The 24,525-nt window shown below is 41.3% G+C and overlaps 1 protein-coding gene across 16 annotated transcripts in view; it reads left to right on the forward strand.

The window, feature by feature from the left end:
• Eip74EF (Ecdysone-induced protein E74) overlaps nucleotides 1-24,525 on the forward strand; it is a 399,127-nt gene that overhangs the window by 95,014 nt on the left and 279,588 nt on the right. The gene's annotated exons all lie outside the window — the stretch shown is intronic.

Raw genomic sequence — 24,525 nt, forward strand, 5'->3', positions numbered from 1 at the left:
TTGGTTGACCATGACATCAAGATCGATATGCAGAGAAGGGTTATGCGTTATGAGAACCAGGACGTACCACTTAACTTTAGGTTGGAGAAAGGGTTCAGCAGTAATCGAGTACTGGTGAAGAAGACTCGACCAAGACCACGAAAGTCAAAGGTAAAGGTTGATGGATCGAATGGGCTAAATAAATCAAATCCAAAGGTACCTGCGAGAAAAACACTGGGATTGACAAACCCTAATGGACACACTAAAACGACTGAAAAATTTTCCAGAAAGAATACAAAGGGTGGTTTCGAGCCAGCGCGAACTACTGTTGTGAAACGTCAAGACGATACTGATGATGCAAAGTCAATCCGTCAAGATCTAGCTCTGCGAAGTAGTTCTTCATTGGCCAAACAACAGAGTGCGAGGGAACGATCCAGGATAATGAGTAGTAAGATGAAACGCAGGTACGATGGCAACAATAATTCGGAAGGTTCTTTGGAGGGAGACTCGGTACTGTTATACAACCCTCACCGGCGGAAAGGTGTTCCATCCAAATTTCGGTGCAGTTGGGAAGGCCCGTACAAAGTTGTGAAGAAGATCAGTGATATCATCTACCGCATACAAACCATTGGGAAACCATGTAGTAGAAGAGTGGTACATTTAGAGATGCTAGCGGCGTTTAGATCGAGAGATTTGTCTGATCGGGACGATCAGACTTAGGTGGAGGGCAGTGTGTCGAATATTAGCAACACTAAGGGAAACTATCATCTCTAAGCCGATGCTAAGCAGTGACTTGTGTGCACATCAATAAATCAATCGTTATTTCTATACAGATGTACGTACACGCAGCGGAGAAGAGACGTACAAACACATGCAGATATCTTATCTGATATGCTCCCAAAAGTATGCAATTATAATTGTGTTCACACATACACGCGCATATGAGAAGCTATAAACGTAGTAATTTTATTGCTGATAACCAAGATCCTAGAAGATGCGAACGAGAAATCACAGAGTATAAAAGGCAGCAACAGTAGAGGCGCGACAATCAGTTTGATTTAAGACGCTATCTGGCGAGCAATAGTAGTGTTATTTTGAAAGTAGTCTAATAAAGGCCATTTTGCATTATTGAATGGTGGAGTTATTTATTCAACAGTTTAGCGATTCGAACGTTAGCATAAGGTTGCAAATAAGAGGAATTACAGTAAATTCGTTACAATATCAAAACTCCCTTCCGCACCAGAAGGAATTACGATCATTTCCAATGTCGACGACTCCACGATTATGGCAACGGGACCTGGCCCTTAACTTGATGAATAAGTTTCCAAAACTAAGGAATGTGATCAACTTTTATTTCGGCCATCCGCAGCAGAATCATTGAAAAGTGTATGCTTAGATTATAACATAAAGACACCGCTATACTCTCGAGGCCAATTCAAGGGATAACTTTTTTACCAACTTTCCAACGAAGACGAACGCATTACTCCGAAGTGAATGCTTTATTGCCAACTTCAGCGAATCAGCTTCCCCAAGTACTAAAGATACAATATATACAGTTCACAACTGGCTTGTCCTGCTCCCGCGGTATATACAAAAGAAATGAGCGACTCGAAACATTTTTTTACTGGTAGTGAGTCACTTTGCATACCTCGCCACTCAAGTCGAGTCGACAATTTTAACTTTTCGCAAATAGAAATAGAGATATCTTAATGGATTTAAAAAGCAAGGGCGATTTAAAAAAATGTAACGCATGCCAAAAATTGGAAAAAATTCTAAAACAGGAAATGTTACTCATACCCCCAGTTGACCTTTGCTAAGACTTTAGCTCAAAGTTGAGAAAAAATGTTGTAGAAAAATTCTAATATATACTCCCTTAAATACAAAAAACCTTATTATTAAAAACCTATTATAACCTGTTCCTGATCTTGCAGGAGTTCCAAATAAGAACAATGAAAAACACTTACACGTACGATGCAATGTTGTTTTATTTCCTATGGGAACAATATGACGTACATAAATGTTAAATACAAATCACATAAACATTAAAATTTAATCTTACGCTTTTGTGCGTACTCCTGCTGCTGATACGACCGAGAACTATAATTTATTTTAAGGAAATAAAATGGAAAACGGTGCCGTTTCGCCAGGGTTGCTAAATACGGGCAATGTAACTCAACTACGCACGGTCGCAATTCAGAAGCAGGAGGGCGCATTCACAGTGCGTTGCCAATATAAATTCTCCAAAACATCCCAGCCTCCGTGAATCTAGCTCGACTCAGATTCACCAACATCTAGCTTAGCAAGCATACGAGCCGGTCTTTTGTACGTGCCAAACTTCGTCTTCACGTCCGCTGCTCTGACTTGCGAATCCTTGCCTGGATACACTCGTGTCACCCTTCCCATAAGCCACTTGGAGCGGTGCATCCCAGCGTCGCAAACCATAACGACATCATCAACTTCCAACGCTTTCACCGGTTGATACCACTACGTTCGACGGCACAGGTCCGGAAGGTATTCCGCGAGCCACTTCTTCCAGAACCTATGCTGCAGCTGTTGAACTTTTCGCCATTGTTTTCTTGTGGCGCGCAGCTTCTCCTCCAGAGGATTAGGAGTCTGATCAGAGTTTGCTGTACCTAAAAGGAAATGGTTAGGAGTGAGGGGTTCTTCGGTAGGTGCATCTAAAGGTATGTGAGTCAGCGGCCGCGAATTGAGAATATTCTCGGCCTCAACCATTAAACTGTACAAACCGTGTTCCTGTAAACTTTCGCTGTGCAATGTATCCCCCATGGCTCGTTTTACGCTGCGGACCAGCCGCTCCCAGCAGCCTCCCTCGTGGGGGTTAAGGGGACAGTTGAATACCCATTCAACCCTCTTCTTCGACAATGCATCTGCTACCTTACCATTTTCGAGTTCTGATAGTTGTCGCTTCAGTTCCCTGTCGGCTCCAATGAAATTCGTGCCGTTATCAGAACGTATACGCACCGGAGTGCCACGCCTATTCATAAAATTTCTAATACACATCAAGCAGGTATCGGTGGATAAGTCCCTGGCTATCTCAAGATGAACGGCCCGTGTAGTAAGACAGGTGAACAACGCTATCCAACGCTTTTCACTACGACGACCTGAGACTACGGTAAAGGGACCCATATAGTCTAACCCTACGTAAGTGAATGGTTTCACGAACGGCGTTACTCTATCTTCAGGCAACTGTCCCATCATTGGTACCGCTGGTTGGCCACGATCCTTCTTGCATTTAAGGCACCTTCTGGAAGCTTGCTTCACTGCCACCCGTACGTTAGGGATCCAATACCGCCTCCTAAGCTCCGCTATTATCGTCTCATCGTTTTGATGGCGCCAGGAACTATGGTAATGATCGACTATCAAGTTGGTTACTCGATGAACTTTCGGAAGTATGATCGGCCTACGAGCGTCTGTTGAAAGGGCCGCGGTATTATTCAATCTACCATTCACGCGAACAACTCCAAGGTCATCCAGATACGGCGTCAATCTCCACAGTGAGCTATCCCGTCCTACTTTCCCGGTCAATTCCAGTGACATGTAGTCCTTGCTATAAGACTCCTTTTGAACGGTGCGACAAATCACCGAGTTAGCTTTCTTCAAATCTGACGGGTCCAAATAGGATAGTTTCCTCTCTTCTGGGACTTTAGTACAATTATCACGGAAGCGTAAGATCCACGCTACAATTCTCTGCATGTGCTGAAACGACGAATATCTTTCAAACAACGTTAATTGGCTCATGGTTAGTAAAAAGGCGGGTTTTTTTCGTAGCTCTTCCTTCGTCTCATCCGGTTCTACATAATTCGGCCACTCCGTCTCATCTCCGAACAAAAATTCTGGGCCAGTCGTCCACAGAGATTCCCTATGAGTGCTTCTGATTCGCGTTCCGAAGTCTGCTGGATTCAATCCACTTGGGAGCCACCGCCATTCAGCTGGTTCACAACCATCCAAGATCTCGTTAACTCTGTGAGCTACGTACGGTTTGTAGCGTCGATGATCTGACTTAATCCACGATATTGTCGTCTTGGAATCGCTCCACATCACCACCCTGGAGGGCTCTATCTCGTGACTTTGCTCGATGAACTTACGTAGACGAGTAGCTAACACCGCTGACTGTAGCTCCAAACGAGGGATCGAAGTCAGCTTTAATGGCGCACATTTCGTCTTTCCAGTTATGAATGCTAACTTCACTGTTCCTGACGTCTCCATCATACGCCAATATGCCACCGCAGCAAAGGCCACCTCGCTGGCGTCCGCGAAAACGTGCAACTCGACTGGTGTGCTCATGAAGAATTCACTATAACATCGTGGTATGCTGAGGTTTCCTAAATCGTCAAGCATAGCTAACCATTTACTCCAGAGTCCTCGTGCTTCCGTTGGAATCTCTTCATCCCAATCCACGTTTTTCCTCCAGGTCAATTGTAGTATCAGTTTTGCCACCAAGGAGTACTCAGCTGCCATACCGAACGGATCGAACAAGGACATAGTGATACTTAGCACTTCTCGTTTTGTAGGCGCTCTTGCTCCTTCCAGTAGTCTTTTATCGACCCTCGCGAATGACGTAGCGAAGCGAAGGGTGTCCTGGCTAGTGTCCCAGCACATACCTAGCACCTTCTGAACCTGCGACGTTTCTTTATCGAGACTAAAAACTTGTTGACTTTCGTGGTTATCGTTGAACATCTTGTTAACCAGTAGGGAGTTCGAGACCATACGCTTAAGATCGAAACCGCCTTCCTTATGTACCCACACAACTTCCCGTATAATTTTCAGTGCCTCGCTTTCGCTAGAAAAACAGTGAACCAAATCGTCAACATAGTGGTTTTTAATTATAATGTTAACCGCCTCTGGAAACTGATCTTGAAAATCACGTGCATTTTTATTTTTTACGAACTGAGCCGAACAAGGGGAACAAGTTGCTCCGAATGTCATCACTGTCATCGTATACTCTTCGATAGGTCCGTTGGTGTCAGTCCTCCACAGGAACCTCTGCGCTGACTGATCCTCCTCCCTGATTTTTACTTGGTGAAACATCTCGACAATGTCCGCACAGACTCCAATCTTTCGCTGCCTAAACTTCATTAGAACCACTGCTAAGGGTTGACACTGGTCCGGACCACTAAGCAGCGCGGAATTCAGGGACTGACCATCAATCTTTGCGGCAGCATCGAAGACTAACCTCAACTTACCCGGTTTCTTTGGATTGTAGACTGCAAAATGAGGTATGTACCACGTACGACTGTTGTACACTTCCGATTCTTCCTTCCGCAGTTTTCTCGAGTACCCTTTTTCCATATATTCGGTCATAACACGCGCGTATTCTTCCTTGAGATGCTCATCGCGTTCAAACTTCTTTTCCAGGAGAAGAAATCGTTTTTCAGCCATCATTCGATTACTCGGGAGCTTTGAGTCCTCGCTCTTCCATAAGAGGCCGGTTTCAAAGCGATCTCCCTTCCGAACAGTCGTAGTCTCCAACAGGTATTTGGCCCTCTTAACTTCATCGCTCTCCACATGCTCGGCGCAACGCACGCCTAACTGGTCGCTTGCTATGAATTCTTTCACCATTTGATTCAATTCGTTACATTCATTGTTTTCGACTTGCGTAAGAAATAGACGACCTCCATTAGCAGTCGGATTACCTGCCGCCGAACCGTACACAACCCAACCCAACTTGGTCCTGACTACGGCTGGCCCCTTCCATCCGTCCCTGACGACACTACGCGCAACTCCTAGGTGAACGTTATCGATTCCAATAAGAAGTTCAGGAACGACGTCCTCATAGCCACAAATGGGCAACTTCTTCATGTGGCGATACTTGGACCAGAGCTTTTCAATGTTAAGTGTCTGCATTGGCAATTGGAGATTCGGTACCGTACTAACATTTTTTAAATTAAAAATTCTATCGTTATTTCTTACTCCGGATATTCTGACGTCAACTCGTTTAGACGTCTCTGTCGCTGTATTACTTCCGAACCATTGGAGAGTTAACTTTTCTGTTTTCCCTTCGAGGCCAAGTCTGTTTGCAAGGTTTTCGTTCATTAGAGTAATGGCAGAACCTTCATCAAAAAATGCATAACTATCAATTTGCTTGTTTCCTGCATACAACCGTACGGGTAGAATTTTAAACAAAACCTTAGAGTTAGTGGAACCTACAACAGAGCTAGTAAGCATGGGACGTACCTCTGGTTGTTTATTTTCACTAGTTATTGCTTCGTTTAGAAGCCTATGCGTATATCTAGTTGCATTGGGACCACTATTATTACGACGCTTCGCACAGCTACTACCTACATGACCTGATTTCAGACACGAAAAACAAAGTTTGTTCAAACGTGCAACACGCCACCTCTGATTACAGGGCAAATCTAAAAATTGTTTACATTTTTCGACCTCGTGATCGTCGGAGCAAATTTTGCACCGTTTTTTAGTTGATACTTTGTTGGTATGAAGAAATCTCTGGCGTTGTTCACCACGTACCGCCGACGACCTCGGATTTTCGTTTGTGTTTGCGCATGCTAAACTAACTATGCGTGCCAACTCTTGCAGCCACTTGCTTAAATCGACTATAGATGCTCTTGGTGTAATTGATATGGCGTGTCTAGCCCACTCCAGCCTCCGTTGTACTGACAACTTCGCCAATAATTCGTCCATGAGCGTTGGATTACATAAATGGTGGTCGCAGTTTGCGGCTTTTAAGAATGACGCCAAATTCTGCACTTTAGTCGCAAATGGTATAAGTAAATCGATACGATTGTCCGCGATACTAGGTACGTCGCGTATTTTACTAATCTGGCTTTTCACCAGTAGGTCTGGACTGCCGAATCGCTCTTCCAAAGTCTTCATAACTTGCGACGCATTACTGCTGTGAATCAAGAGACACTCAACAGTATCCTTTGCCTTGCCCTTTATAGCTTTCTGCAGACGCATAATGTTTTGCCTATCGTTGTACCCGTACTCCTCCGTTGTCATGTGGAATGCCTCCTTGAACATTGGCCAGTCTTCGGGCCGGCCTTCAAATTCAGGAAGGTCATAGAGCTTGCGATGTTGTTCTCTTCTACTGGATGAAAGCGTACGATTTAATTCCGTCAATACCGATGACAATGAGGATACACTCGCGTTACCTACTTGTTCCGGGGTCTCAGCTCGTTGCAATTGAGTTTCTCGTAATTGACGGTTGCTGTTATCCAGTTCGACCTGTAGCGCATTTATCTTTTGCGCCATTTGGTTAAGACGTTGTTCAATAGAATTGCTTGCACTCGCTGTATTTTCGATTATCGTGGAATTTAAGTCGTCTCTTTCTGCCTCATTGGCAGACGCAGAGCGAGTTAGTGGCATTACAAATATGAACGATTGGAACTTGCGAAACAACGGATAACGGAATTTTGCTAAGACGCTATAGCGGCAAATTATACCGTACACCCTTCTATTGGCCTAATCACTAACCTTTAGGACACTACCTGACCACCAAAATCTCCCAACCACCTTTTATGCACTCTTACCTGACCACTATTATGCTTGCCCACAGTGTACTGTTTTCGTCGAATGCCCCTTTACGTTGTTGCTGCTGTATAGCTGGATGAGCTGTTTTATGTAATATGCTTATATCTTCTTGGATGAACCGATCTCACAGTGGATTGGCTGCATTAGCTGATGGTTACAGTAGTAAGGTTCACGTACGATGAGGCCAATAAAAGCGAAATAAAAGTTTGTTCCCGATCTTGCAGGAGTTCCAAATAAGAACAATGAAAAACACTTACACGTACGATGCAATGTTGTTTTATTTCCTATGGGAACAATATGACGTACATAAATGTTAAATACAAATCACATAAACATTAAAATTTAATCTTACGCTTTTGTGCGTACTCCTGCTGCTGATACGACCGAGAACTATAATTTATTTTAAGGAAATAAAATGGAAAACGGTGCCGTTTCGCCAGGGTTGCTAAATACGGGCAACGTAACTCAACTACGCACGGTCGCAATTCAGAAGCAGGAGGGCGCATTCACAGTGCGTTGCCAATATAAATTCTCCACAACATAACCTAAATAAGGAAATGAAACTGGTTACTTAAATCGTTTGGAACTAATTACAGCTATGACCGACTTAGTAGACTTTAAGAGGATATATGTACATAAATAACTATATTACAGAAAGATGCGAGCGCATTCTCCCAGCACACTTTTGACTCAACCGCGAACACTATTAAATCGAAAAATTCGCAACAGTGATCACAGTGTAATTCAGATTGAAATGTTTTATTAAGCAGTAATTACATATACATAATCGTTTGTAAATCCCTAGAAACTGGTAACCAGCAGCCAGCAGTCAGCTTGCCATGTACTCACATCAACGCATTCAGAAAAATACTTCCGATGGAGAGTGCATTTCAATGTGTTCTGGCAAACTCCAATTGACGAACGACATTCACATAATTATAAAAATAATTGAATAGAGGAATAGATGGTAACTTTGGTATATACATATGTCATATCTATGTATGAAGATATTAATGCCAGGCGGGCCAGCCGATATTATCGCAGCTGAGAGAAATTCGCGGACTATCCTATTCTAATTTTTTTAGTTATTTTAATAAACCTTGATACGAGTACTACCAAATTTGATTTTTATTTATATTTTTTCAAATTTTAATAATTTTTCCTGTAATTTCATCTGACTTAGTGTACGCGTGTTTATTTTGGATTTTTCACACACATAAACCGAAAGAAATGAAGCTAGTAAAATCAACAAATCAGGTTTTTCTTTCTTAAATTAACAGTTATTCATCGTTATTGATCGCATTATTGTTAGTTCAACAGATTTCTTTTGCCAAGAGAAAAAATTTGTTTGGACATTTCAACAGAAAAGAACTGTTAATCTAAGTTAACAATATTCTGTTAAATTAACAGATTCTCAATCAACGTGACTGATTTTTCTGTTGAAATAGAAACCTCTGCAACAGCTACAGCCACTGTTATATTTTAAAAGCTCTCATTGGTATATTTAGGATGGCAATAATAATTCTCAGTTAACAAACTAGAGCCCAGCGGCCACCGTGGTGTGATGGTAGCGTGATATGTCTATAACACCGAAAATCACCAAAGTCTAGAAAAAGCAATATTTAAATCATTTTATTTGTATTTTTTACACAGAGCCGTGGCTTACATTTAATGAACTTTTTTTGTTGATTTGACTGTTAAAACGATTATTTCAAGATCAAGCAATCAAAAATCAAGTTTCTACTTGTATTTGTCTTTTAAATGTATCAGCTACTAACCGTGGAATGCCCCACACAAATTTTTATAATATTTATGTGGAATATATCTGCTCATTCGAACATCCAAATGCGGCAAAGACTTTTGATATATACGTTATCCAGCAAATACTCCATTATCTGAACTGCAAATCACGTTTTTTTTTTTCGTAAACCAAACATTATGTGGTGGTAGCGTGCTCCGCCTACCATACCATCCAGGGCTCACGCACCGGGCAAAGAACATACAAAATTTAGAAACAAGTTTTTTTTTTCTATTAGAAACAAGTTTTCACCCCTCAGCAGTGATTTGACAAAAGCCCCGAGTGTATTTCTGCCATGAAAAGCTTCTCAGCGAAAACTCATCTGCCTTGCAGATGCTGTTCGAAGTCGGCATAAAACATGTCGGTCCCGTCCCGCCAATTCGTAGGATAAATTAAAAGAAGGACGACGCAAATTAGAAGAGAAGCCGGGCTAAAATCTGTTGGGAGTTTATCAGACCTTGCATACATTTTTTATTTTAAAAACGATTTTTCAAGATGCAAGAATATATTTAGTAAAAGTTGTATAATGAACTGGATGATTTTTCATAGGCAACAGATACTGATGAGTGTTTAGAGAATTTCGCGAATATGACAAAAACTATTGCACAAGTAAATGTATTAATTCCGTTATTATTTTCTTTTAATTTGCTTTCTTTTGTTGTAATTATTTGTTGAGAGATTTAATGTACATACAGACATACATATGTATTTACATACGAAACAAGTGCGTTACTGCAAGTCGAATTGTCAAAATAAATATGAACATTTTTGAGCTTCATTCGAGTTGAATGGCCGATTCGGGTTGGTGGCGGTCGTTTTGTTATTGTTAATGTCCCTTTCCTCTTCATTTTCAAAGGGGTTCGTTGTGGCTGATTGTTCAGTGATGAACGCTGCAGTGGCAATGACAGTGTCAGTGGCATTGTAATATCAGCAGCGTCTGGTGCCATGCTCCCAAAAATAAAAAATTAACAAAATATGCGCCACCGGTTTTTTTGATAAATTAAATTTTTTTTTGTTACATGTACATTGTACAACATGAGAGCAAAAGCGATGAAGATACTAGTTACTATTCAGGGAGCATATAGTTTTGTCTCTTACAAAGCATTTACCAATTATACGCTTTCGATTCCCTTAACAAATAGTTATAAATAAGAAAAAATATTAATAATAACAATTAATTTAGACTGAGGTTGATTAGACCAACTATTTTGTGCATATACAATCAGTCCGGTTAGCCTCCTCGCTAGATTGTTCGGTAGTGAATCAGTAGGTAAGCCAATTTCATTCTCGTTTGTAAAAACTTAGCTTTTGGTCTCTGTTTCTATACGTTTCTTATTGCTCACCACTACACTTTATAGTCACATATGTATGTGCAAGTTATCACGCATGTACATATGTATGTATGTATATAATAATATTGAAGCTTTTTTTTTCAGCCATGACAGTGTGGGAAGGTCATCGCAATGCATTAGGCTTATACGGGCACAAACACAAACATGTTATATACATTGATATATGTGCATTTAAATGTAAATATGTATGAACATTAGGGTGGATCACCAAAAATTTGGTGTTTTTCCATCAGAATTATATATATTTATTAGTATATTTTAAAATGTAAGTGAGATGAACAATTTTAAATTGCATATTCAAAGCGGCTTTTGGCTCCGTGAATGGGTTCTCGATCAGTTCAAGAGTTCGCAAAAATTCCCTTATGCTAAGTATTTGCTTTTAATGTGTTTGCTCCACCCGTCATAAACTAAAATGAACTTTTTATACTTACTTACTTACTTAATTGGCGCTTAACCGTCTAAACGGTTATGGCCGTCCAACAAGGCGCGCCAGTCGTTCCTTCGCTCCGCCAACCGGCGCCAATTGGTCACACCAAGGGAATTTAAATCGTTTTCCACCTGGTCCTTCCAACGGAGTGGGGGCCGCCCTCTACCTCTGCTTCCATAGGCGGGTTCCGATAGAAACACTTTCTTGGCCGGAGCATCATCTTTCATTCGCATAACATGGCCTAGCCAACGCAGCTGCTGCTTTTTAATTCGGTGGACTATGTTGATGTCTGCGTACAGCTCGCACAGCTCATCATTAAATCTTCTTCGGTACTCGCCATCGCCAATGCGTAGAGGTCCATAAATCTTTCGAAGAACTTTTCTCTCGAACACTCCCAAAGCCGCCCCATATAGCCGGACGGGTACGATAACTGACTTGTAGAGTGTGTTTTTCGTTCGCCGAGAGAGGACTTTACTTTTCAATTGCCTACCTAGTCCAAAGTAGCATTTATTGGCAAAATTGATTCTTCGCTGGATTTCAGTGCTGATGTTGTTGCTAGTGTTGATGCTGGTTCCCAAATAAACGAAGTCGTTTACTATTTCGAAATTATGGCTGCCAACAGTAGCGTGGTTGCCAAGGCGCGTATGCGCTGACTCTTTGCTGGATGACAGCTGGTACTTCGTTTTGTCCTCATTCACCATCAAACCCATCTTTACCGCTTCTTTTTTCAGTTTGGAGTAAGCAGAACTAACAGCGCGGGTGTTTAGGCCGCCTTCTTTGCCCACCCTGGCGTTAAAGTCGCCAAACACGACTTTTATATCATGACGGGGGCAGCGCTCGTATGTGCGTTCTAATTGTTCATAAAAAGTATCTTTCACCTCATCGTCTTTCTCCGCTGTCGGTGTATGGGCGCAGATGAATGATATATTAAAAAATTTTGCTTTTATTCGGATAGCGGCGAGACGCTCGTCCACAGGCGTGAACGCCAGCACTTGGCGAAAAAGTCTCTCTCCCACCACGAATCCGACGCCGAAACTGCGCTTATTCGTATGGCCACTCCAATAGATGTCACAATTTTTGATCTTTTTTCTTCCTTGCTTCGTCCAACGCATTTCTTGGATGGCGGTTATGTCAGATTTTGCTTTGACGAGGACATCAACCAGCCGGGCATCTGCACCAATCCCATTCAGGGAGCGGAAGTTCCAGGTGCATGCCCTCAATTCATTGTCCTTCAAACGTTTGCCATGGTCGTCATCAATAGAGAGTGTATTTATCCGAGGCTTGTTGTTACATTTCATTGGAGTATGGTTTTACGTGGCGGGTCCCAAGCCCAGCGCACAAGCCGCTCAGCGGGGGTGTAAATATTACTTGCACGTTTATATAGCGAGCCGCTTGCTCCAAGACAGACGCCCGCTTGCAGCCGCACCTAGAGGTGTACAGACGCTGCCGATGAGATCTCCCCCGGCTAGCCCTTAAACCGATTATGTCAGAGTCGCCTAGCCAGGTTGTCGCCTTCTCACATTAGCTCTCCCATCCGTTTAGCGGCTACCCAGAGGATACTTGGCCGCAAGCGACCGGCAGTAGTGAGTTGCTTGAACCGCATGCAAAAGAATCGCTCTGGCCATTCCCAGGTGAATGCCGATCAGAAGCTTTCCCCACTTTCGTGGACTTCTACACACGGCTCCACCCTCTTTTTATACTTTCTAAAATATACAAGTGAAGTTAAAGCACAAATCGGACCTCAGTTTCTCAATAAATTATATAATACATCCAACTGGAAAGTTAAGTCACCCACTTTGATTTTGAAGTTCGACCCCTTACTCTAAAAAAAAACCTCCCTATACAGAAATCTGGGTTGCAGGAACAATTAAGACTCTTTTTCTGGGTAGACATTTAAAAAGTTTAATATATCAATATTATTCGAAAATCGCTGTGTATTATCTATTCTTCTCTATTTTTTAAATATCGCATAAATTTTCTTATCAAGTTTGGCAGTCCCGAATGGTAGAGAAAAAAGCAAAGAAACAAATAAATTACAATTCTATATATCGAACCGCTGCGAAAAGTCATCCGGCTTTCGGTTCGGATCAAATATTTGAATACGATTTCGGTATTTTGTTTATTTTTTATTAGTCCATATCCCAAACTTCGATTGTATCGGTACTTTTTAAGGACGAGTTAGTTTTAAAACTCGTAACTCCAGGGATTTTTTTAAAGCAGTTCCGGGTTTTCTGACAAAAGTCCTCCCTCGTAGCTAAACAGCAACATTGCAAAACTTTTTATTCCGGTTTTAAACTCTGTCTATATATTTTATGCTATAGAATGAATTACATATTTATAGGATTCTTGGTTTGAACTCGAGCTCAAGTCCTATAAGAATAGTTTTGTGATTATTAGTGTTATTTTAATTTTTCTAAAATTGAAAAATTATCAGGGCAATTCATAAGAGTGCTGTATTTTTGTAATATTTTAAGAATTTTTTTTCTATGGTTTCCAGTATAAAATTTGATTGAAGCATAGCACATACGGCGAATAGAAATTGTGAATTCCTTAATTATTTAATTTGGATTAGATAGTAGACATTTTCAGATAGATCCGTTTCGAACATTGCTAAGTCTTCATCGTCAGTACGCATTAGGGCCGCTGCATTGACTGATAAATTTCTACCTTTTAAAATGAAAATAAATAAATACAAGGTACGATAGGTAAGGTTGACATTTGGGTTGCGGAAGCTGTAATGCTGTAAAGCTTTTCGTTGCGCTTATCAACCCTTGAATCCTCTCACAATTCCATTTAGATCATAGAAGGTAGAAATATGAAAAGAGGCACAGAGGATTGCGGTGCATGTTACAACAGTGAGGACAGCAAAGCAGTCCATTTTTTTTTAAATATCAGCTTGCGAACAAACACGGAAGCGATAGGAAGAAAGATATGGCGTTGTATTAACAAATTCATTTCGATTTTCCGAAAATAATTTTAAGGAAACTAATTTTATCAGCTGCCCGCTTGATCTGAGTATTCACAAACGTGCTCGATGTATGAAGGAGCTACTACCATTCCAATTGAACCGAGTCCCTCAAGTTGGGCACAATTACAAAAATACCATAGCTATATGTATCCGACTTGGAAACTGAAAGGGAAAGCCCTTTCGAAACCAGTTGAAACATCAAATCCTACCGATAAGTAGTTCTGGAAGCGGGAAGATCATTAATGCGGAAAAGCATAAATCTTGGGCAACTAAATACAAAAAATAGCTTAAGCGGCTTGTAAACAGGTATGTTTTATTTTTAGCAAAGCACTATTTTAATATAGTTAATGTCAGATATTCAAATATAACTTTTGTTTAAATTAAATAAGTACGGTGCTTTTGAAGTTCTCATATTCTTTTCTGTGTAGTCATAAATAATGCTGTCACACAAGGTAAAATGCCAAAAAAAAAAGACAGAAGTGATAAAATGGTACATACACCACATAGGGTTAATTCATTTGTTTACATTTGTTTGACATAGTCCCTTATAAGAGAATGATATTCAACTCTCCATCACACTTTGTTAATTTCACTTTGATTCGAACCCAGAATGCTTTATCAATTATTCGATAAAAACAAAAACAATGACATATGTATTTAAATAAAATAAATGTAAGGCGCGATAACCTCCGAAGAGATCTAAGGCCGAGCTTCTCTTCCAATTTGCGTCGTGCTCCTCTTGATTTTTCCCTACAAATTGGCCGGACGGGACCTACATGTTTTATGCCGACTCCGAACGGCATCTGCAAGGCAGATGAGTTTTCATTGAGAGCTTTTCATGGCAGAAATACAATCGGAGCGCTTGCCAGACACTGCCGAGGGGCGACCGCGCTTAGAAAAATTTTCTTCTAATTGAAAAATCTTATTTCTAAAATTTTGATGTTGCTTTGCCCGGGAGTTGAACCCAGGGCATACGGCGTGATAGGCGGAGCACGCTACCATCACACCACGGTGGCCGCCGTAAAAATTAAAAATATGAAATAAGTTTATTCGCTCTATCCATATTCGGACATATTGACTTTATTAAAGGACAATGAATTAATCAATTTGTATTGATACTATTTTGCGTTTTTTCATCGATCTTTCTTTGAAATATGTGCCTTATATTATTCCTTTATCAAATATATACCCACAATGTGAAAGTACTATCATTTTGGGATTAAAAACATACACAGGAAATTCAAGCGGTCTCCTTTTCGCCGTATGTGTTATGCTATAATCAAATTTTATATTGGAAACAACTCAAATCTTAAAGTTTTACACGAATATGACACTCCTGTGATTTGCCCAATAGTAAATATGAATAAAAAGAATAGCAACAAAAAGGCAATAATTAGGACCATTAATAAAACGTGCAGAGGGGCCTTCGAATGGCTGAGTGGATAGTGACATCTCCTTAACACCAGTGTGAATGTAGGTGAACTCAAGTTCAAAGCCCAGCTCCCGAATAGCTAGCTGATGAAGAAGTGAAACATGTCCTATACCAATAATAAAAAGAAAAATTTTATAAAACAGCCTTCCCCGCTAATTAGTATATACATTAATTTACTTAAGTGCACGATCACCATTCCGCCACCCTCCTTTATTTGATTAATGTACAATATGTAGATAAAGTCAGATATATGAAAAAATTTTAATGAAATAAACTGGATTAGATTTAGTACTATCTTATTACATTTTTATGTATGATTGTATAAACATATGTAACTCTTCATACATTAATAATAATAAAAATGTTACGTATACGCACTGGTACCCGTCTTTTCAGGTGGAAAGGATATGTTTGTGCGCAATGGGTTGGTTTTTATAAGACAAACGTTCCAGAAAAGCGTGCATTAGCTATTAAAAAAAAAAAAAAAAAACAAGTAAGGAAGTCTACGTGCGAGTGAAACTTTATGATTAATAACATTTGTAAACTTGATTTTATCGCAAGTTGGCGGTGCTACGCCCATTTAAAAAAATATTCAAATTTTTATCAAGAGTCTCAATATCAGTCCACACGTCAAATTTTAACATTCTAGGTGTATTATTTACGAAATAATCAGGTTTTTTGTGTTTTCCAAAATGTTATACATATAAAAAGTGGGCGTGGTTATCATCCGATTTCGCTCATTTTCAATACCAATCTATTCGCGGTCTAGATAAGCTCGTATATCAAATGTGGTGAATATATCTCAATATTTACTCAAGTTGTCGTGTTAACGGACGGGCGGACGGACGGACATGGCTCAATCAAATTTTTTTTCGATACTGATGATTTTGATATATGGAAGTCTATATCTATCTGGATTCCTTTATACCTGTACAACCAACCGTTATCCAATCAAAGTTAATATACTCTGTGTGCAAAGCACTCTGAGTATAAAAATTATTGAAAAATTGCTTAGACCGAGAATGGGTTAAAATTTAGGCCAATATTTTTAACTGTGTAAATACATATGTATACATACATACATATATGTATAAGCGCCTTTTTACAACAAGCAACATTTTGTTTTCCTACCGGCAGTGCATTTATACATATTTATTGTACGTAAAATTTGTTTCGTTACAAAAAAGAGAACAAAAATGTTTGCGAGAATATTCGTAATTGCATTCTAATTACAATTATACATACCCTACAGAAAATTTTGTAGTTTTGAAACAGGCATAGAACCGTCGCATTAAGAGGTGTAGTCCGCAAGCAGTGACTTCTACTAACTGCATTCACAACTGTCTCAGTCGTACGTAGTTCTAAAATGATCGCTGACTTTGGCTCAAGTGAGCTCCAACAATAAAATTATGCACTAGTTCGAAGATTGTCTTGAAGTCTATTGTCATTGTTTCACATTTCTGCAAGGGTAGATCCAAACTGACACTATAAGTGACTTTCTCTCATATTTTTGCAGACTACATACATACAAATGTATATATGCATGTTTATACATATATTCATACATATTAAGATGCATTCAATTGGCTTGCCAATACCTATGTACGGGCACAAAACCCTACAAGAACTTCCCAAGGCAGTCGGTTCTATGTACCGGAGTGACTCGGGATTTTTCCCGACCAAGGTCTGTCATTTCAGTATAACCCCGTTTAATTTGTTGTGTCCCTCCCACAAATCGTCTTCCTCCCAGCAGCTCCTCGCAGCGGGACTGCGCCATACCCTCCTGCTCCGGGAAGGTATCGAAGCCAATCCGGATCCATCTCCTGACCCCGGTCCTGAGAAATGCTTTTACTGCGTTTGCCGGAAAGGATCTTCTTAGGACGGCCATACTCTTGTCAGTATGTCACGTGCAAGAGATGGTTGCGTCGGACAGGTTGTTCTGGGTTAGATCCCAAAACCGGACGTCCTCGTAATTTTTATAAATCTTTTGTGGCTCCTTGCTGGTCACGCCCAAGGGCGAGCCGTAGTCTGCGCCTTAGCGCCTCTTCACTACCTTCCAGCAGCTCTGCTGCTCAGCAACCCACAACAAGTACACGCTGCTGCACGGCGCCACCAGCTCACACGGCCGCTCCCACTCATAACTACAATCTACGTAGTAGAGTGGGTAGCAATGCCGAGCATCAGCCCCCGCCCCATCTTCTTCCCCCCTCTTTTCCGGCAGCAATCGTGTATGTCAGGGAAACAGACTCTTAGTTCCTACCACCTTTTGCACCGTTTGCCAGCACAGAATATATATGTTTGCGACATCCGCCCACTGCAGCTCCTGCCTTGGACGGTGCCACTTTCCTAGACGTTCTGGTCTCCGCGACGGAAACCCCCAGACGGGCTTCATTGTGCCATGTTGCCAGGCCGCAAACCAAATAATACACCGGGTACCGCAATGCTTACCCAGGGACGTCTAGTCCCAGGGCCACAACAGCAATTGCGTCCTGGCCTCCCACAACTCAGGCGTAGTCACCCGTCACTTACTCCTGAAGTGACAACGTGTTCCCCGCTGCACTTCAGAATTCTGCAGTTAAGCTGTAATGGATTAACTGGGAAGATCACGGAGATAGTCGATTTCATGAAGCGGCACAACATCCGCATCGCTGCGATTCAAGAGACTAAACTCACAGCAAGATCTGCTCTGCAGACCTGTTCTGGGTATAATGTCCACAGAAAAGATCGCGAGTGGGGAAATGGAGGCGGTCTAGCGTTTATCATACACCACTCAGTGCAATACCAAATATTTGATCCCGACATCGGCCGCAGGGACAATGTGCTAGAACGTCAAGGCTTGTATGTCCGGTCAGGCGATGCAAATCTAGAAATCAACAACACCTACATCCCTCCTGCCACCTGCTGCCCCAGTGGATACCGCCCTAATATCAGTGCCTTACTCACTGGCAGTAATCGCTTTATCTTAGGCGATTTTAATGCCCATCACGATCTATGACATTCAAACTTGCAGGCCGACAGCAGGGGTGAGATATTGGCGGATCAAATAGAAGAAACGACGTTCTGCACAATAAACGGAGACGCCCCACTCGTATGGAAGGAAGCTGTCATAGTTCGCCAGATATATCAATCGTGAGCGCAGGGCTCGTAAACTGCGTCAACTGGTAGCCGATGGTAACATTAGCATCCGACCACCTGCCGATACTTATTTCGCTCGAGCGTACCGCCGATTTCATCATCACCGCAAAACGCACTTTCATAAACTTTAAAAAAGGAAAGTGGGATGAATACAAATCCGTTACAGACAGCCGCTTTGCTGCCCTCCCTATCCCGACTGATGCTCGTCAAGGGGAGCGTGCTTTCCGCAAGGTCTATAAATTCGCCGCGGCTCGCTTTATTCCCGCTGGAAGATTTCCCGAAACTCGGCCTCATTTTCCGGCGGCGGAGGCTGCAAATTTAACAAGAGAACGGACCAGACAGCTCGATCCCGGCGACCCCCAAATAAGGGATATAAACCAACGCATCAGATTGCTTGTGGATGAACACAAGCGGGCGAAATGGGAGGAGCATCTAAGTCGTTGTAACCTCTCTGCCGGTGTGGGTCAGCTTTGGTTCACCGTAAAGTCCCTATTGAATCCGTCTAAGCACAATGACAATGTTTCCATCGCCTTCCGCGATAAAGTGCTGTCGGATTTGAAAAAATGCGCGAGCGCTTTCTGCCGTCAATATGTAATGCATTCTACGGTCGGCAAAGATAGACGGAGGGCCAATAGACACGCACATAAACATAAATTCAGCGCGTACCCAATTGCCATCACCGCCAAAGAGGTTGAGGATGTCATCGGTCAAGCTAAGCCACCTAAAGCTGTGGGCCCAGACGACGTAGCCATGCCGATGCTTAAAAGCCTAGGAAAAGAGGGTTTCAAATATTTAGCACATGTCTTCAACTTGTTTCTGTCCACCTTTGTCATCCCCGAAAAATGGAAAATGGCCAAGGTGGTCCCGCCTAGGAAACCAGCTAACATAGGATAGTCATATCCGATATCTCTCCTATCGCCAGCAGCCAAGGCGCTTGAAGCCATGCTCCCCTATTTCAAAGCAAATTTGCCACTACCACAGCACGACTTTAGAAAACTTCCTAGCACAACCACCGCGCTAATTGCCATTAGCACCCAGAAAAATTGTGGTTTAAATCAGAAGCCCCACCATAGAACAGTACTCGTTGCGCTAGGCCTATCAAAAGCTTTTGATACGGTCAACCATGGCACGTTACTGCAAGGCCTGAAAGGGTCTACCCTTCTCCCATGTCTTAAAAGGTGGACCGCAAATTATCTGGGTGGCCGGCAGGCATCGGTGGAATTTAGAACCGCAACATCAAAATCAAGAACAATTAAACAAGGGGTGCCACAGGGTGGTGTCCTATCCCCACTTTTGTTTAACTTCTACATATCAAAGTTACCTTCGCTACCAGAAGGAGTCACTATCATTTCCTACGCCTATGACTGTACAATAGTGGCCACAGGCCCAGGCCCACAGATCGATGAGCCTTGCAACAAAATAAACGGCTACCTCCCTGATATCTGCAGTTTTTTAACCTCGCGAAACCTGACTTTATCACCGACTAAATCATCGGCGACTCTATTTGCAACGTGGCCGTCCCAAATGTCGACCATTTTGAACATCCACGTCATTGGCACTACGCTACCGACTGTCTTACACCTCAAAATCTTGGGTGCGACGTTCGATCAGAATCTACATTTCGACAATTGTACCGAAAATCCAGAGCCGTAATAAAATCCTCAAATCTCTTGCTGGCAGTACTTGGGGAAAAGATAAAGAAACGCTCATTGCCACTTACAAAGCAATTGGCCAGCCGATTGCATGCTACGCGTCCACGATATGGTCGCCAAGCCTACAGGCTACTCACTGGAAGAAGCTACAGGTCTGCCAAAATACTGCTCTCAGAACCGCCACGGGTTTTCTTCTTATGTCCCCAGAACACCATCTACCTACATAATGAGGCGATAATACTCCCCATCAGGGAGTGAAATGAAATGCTAACCAAACAGTTCCTGTTGAATACCCAGAAACATGGGCATCCCAACAGACATCTGATTGATGAGCCAACACCGCCCAGGGGCTTAAGGAGTAATCTCCGTAAGCATTATGAGGAAATACGTCACCTAACAACACAGCCGTATGAAGCCAAAAAACACAAGCAGGTCCTCAGTGAACTCCACAAACAGGCGTCAGACCTCTATGTCAGGAATTGCCCAGTGAATCCTGTACTCAAAGAACAATACCCTTAACTTGCAGAAGAGGAACGCACACTCCCTAGGGAAATGCGAGTCGCTCTAGTTCAATTTCGATCTGGATACTGTAACAGGTTAAACTCTTACCTATCCAGAATCAACCCCGGCATACAAAAAGTATGCCCTGCTTGCAATGTATCCCCCCATGACACCAACCATCTCTTCAATTGTAATGTGGAACCAACGCCTCTAACACCCCTCTCATTATGGTCCACCCCTGTTGAAACAGCAAGTTTCCTTGGACTCCCGTTAGAGGATATTGATGACACGGTCACACCTATTGGAGGGGGCGAAGCACTGATACAACAACAACAACCCTACAAGAACAAAAATATATATTAAGAGCAAAATTTAAAAAATAACTAACTAACTAGTTTTAGCTAACTAAGAAAAGCTGGTTGTACCTAAAATAAAACAGGCGTGAGTACCAAGAACTCTTGAAAGTCGATGTGTAAAAATGTGTACGTCCGGAAACAAATTTGAAATTAAATCAATCAACACAGCCATGCCTGTCTTAGGTGTGTCTCGTAAATATATTATGTATTAATATTAGTAGGTAGCTTATAATGTTTCGACTGAAACCAATTATGTTATGGTTGGTTCCTAGTGATTTTAATATTTATGTGACCGTCCCTAAAAACTAAGCTTTCCAAAGAAAATTAAGAAATAAATCATTATCTTCTATAGTGTAACTATAATAAACTAGTTTGAGGTTAATTTGTAGTTACCACCGTTTCCTGCAGGGTACGCGCATATATAGTTGCAGTTGTATATGTATCAAATGAGCTTTTAGCTCTACTGCGTTTAGCAACAACAGCTATAAGTTTAGAAACAAAAAGATGACAAGTTATTATTAATCGTACACTCGAACCAAACAATAACAAAGAATAAAATTTAAAAAGTCAAACAAAAACGGGAAAATAAGGAAGCTGACTGCATTTACTAAGTAGCTTTTAAAGTTTTTCCTTGTAGAGGTTAACAAAGTAGAATAATAAGAATATTATGGTCGTGTACATACAGACATATATATGCGTACACATACTTACTACGCCGATGTAGTTGATAAAGGTGCTTGTAATACGTCTACATATATTAGGGTGATTTTTTTCAGTTTTTGATTTTTTGTAGTTCTTATCTTAATATATAAAAAACACGTGTCACAAGTTTGAGGCCAATGGACTCCTAAACTACTGAACCGATTTTGAATTTGTTTTGCACCCCGTGTGTAGGTTGATCTAACTTGAAATATAGGATAGGTTATATCTCAGTTTATAGTCGCAATATTATTTTATTGCAACTTTTTTATTTGTTTATACGTAATATTAAAATGTTACGTATACGCAGTGGCACTCATATTTTCAGGTGGTGCGGATATACTTCCGTGTAATTGCTTGGTGTTTAATTAAACAACCTGCTTATCAATAAAAAATATTATAGCGAATGATATTAAGTATAGCACATCACCAGGCCCGGGGGTGTTTCTGAGGGGGCACGCGATTTAGAGGTACTATGATATTTTTTTTAATACAGGAGAGTCTTTAGTTGTTCCATGTGCAATTTTTAAGCCGAATTTCAAAAGCAATGAAAATCTGCATTTCGTTTTAATATTATAGTGAAGTGTGAAAAATAAAAATATATATATATAAAAAGAAAGGCTAAAATGTGTGTTAGTTGGTCGCCGGTGTTTGAAGAGATGCGTCGGTCGATTTTGTTCAAACTTTCACACAAGTTGCGTAATCCTCACGCGGTGGTTACTACAGATACAGGGTCTCGAGATATAGGCCAAAACGTGGGCCAGTGTTTATACAATATGGATATCAAATGAAAGCTGTTGATGAGTGCTTTGGTACAGAGTAATATATTATCCAGAGATGTACCCGGGACTGGGATTAGGACTGGGACTGGGACTGAGACTCGGAGTGGGACTCGGACTGGGACTGGAATAAAATATATACCACCCTCTGGGACAGGCAATAAGGGAAGCAGAAGAATGAGATGGAATTGAGAGAAGAGAAAAGAGAGAAGGAGATTGAGAAAGAGATAGAATGAGACGAAGATAGAGATAGATGAAGCGAAAAAGACGGAGGGAGGAGTGAATAAAAGGATTAGGAAAAAGTGAAGAGGGGGGCAGGGCAGAGTCGGACGGAAAAAACTTATTAAAATGTATGCATATAGGCCAAATTTAGGGCAGGACAACGTCTGCCGGGCTTCTAGTACTATTCTAAAAATTAATATTCTACAAAGTTTAATACCTTGGCAGAGTATTGTTTTTAATAGCTCTGGTAAATTTTGTACACCTTTTTCGAGAAAATCCTGGTTGTTTTTCGTACACCTTTTTCAAGTTATGTGACGGTCATGTCAATAACCCAGTACATGTAATTTTGCGCAATCATGGAAAGTCTGGTGGTTCCCAACTTTTTAATTAACTGTTCATATTTTATATTATAGAAGTTATCAAGTAAGAGGCTAAATTAGGCCAAAATAAATGTGACACGATTTGCTGCATTAGAAAGGTGTATTTTTTATTTTTTGAATATAGGAACCCAATGTGACAAGTACCGTTTGCCCTAGAGCATATAGTACACATATTTTACCATACAAGAGGCTTTTTACCAAACTTTGCTCTTTCAATTGGTGCCATTGTAAAGTATACAATAACATCGTCGGGTTATTGCAAAATTGGAACTCCCGAAGGCCCTGGGGAGTGTTATCGAAATTGATGGTCCTTTGTCGGATGCAGATCCGGTGCGTTCCGGTAACAAGCACCATTAAGCTACTAGCCCAACTATCTCGGGAACAATTTGGTATGACCACATGTTGTTGTTGGGTTGGAGAAGCTACATATTGCGCTGGCAACATCTTGAAAGGGTTGCGCTACACAACCCCTTGAATCAATTTGGTAGTTTAGTCGCCGCTTATGATAGGCATACCTGCCGCAGGTATATTCTAAGTCCCCTAACCAGCTTCTTCTGCAGCATACAGCAGAATTCTTGTTTATGTTAATGCTGGTTCCCAAATAAACGAAGTCCTTTATTTTATCGAAATTATGGCTTCCAGTAGTAACGAGGTTGCCAGGTCGCAAATGTGCTGTTTCTTTGCGTGGTAACAACAGGTACTTCGTTTCCTCCGCATTCTCTATTAAATCCAGCTTGCCCGCTTCATTTTCCAGTTTGGAGTAAGCAGAATTTGCTGCGCGGATATTCAGGCTGACGATGTCAATGTCGTCAGCATACCCCAGTAATTGCACACTTTTATAGAATATTGTTCCAGGGCTTTTAAGCTCTGCAGCTTGTATTATTCCCTCCAGTATCAAATATAAAAAATTGCAGGATAGGCGGTCACTCCGTCTGTAACCTCGTTTAGTTTCGAACGGGCTCGCAATTCTGAATTAGGTGATGGTGTTGCTCAACGCTTGCGGGGAAATCAAATTACGACATAGCGGCATACTTATAGGTAGCTCCTTTTCTCACTTTACAAATTGACGAAGAGGTGATCTGTGTCAATTTTGTTTTAGCGGTTTTTATTTTTGAAAGATTTGGGGTATAGTTAACATCTGGCCGATGTAGAGAATAACCAGGTCTGAAGCCTCACCGATTCACGGTGGACTTCAGTCTTTCGAAAAATACGTTTGACAGCACCTTGTATGCGATACTAAGAAGGTTGATTCCGCGATTGTTGTCTTAAATAGCAGGAACCTCCATCGTGTGCTCTGTTTGCATACAATTTTATGCATTCGCCTTACCAACCC

The sequence above is a fragment of the Eurosta solidaginis genome, chromosome 5 (genome assembly GCF_040869045.1).
Source record: "Eurosta solidaginis isolate ZX-2024a chromosome 5, ASM4086904v1, whole genome shotgun sequence".
Lineage (NCBI taxonomy): Eukaryota > Metazoa > Arthropoda > Insecta > Diptera > Tephritidae > Eurosta > Eurosta solidaginis.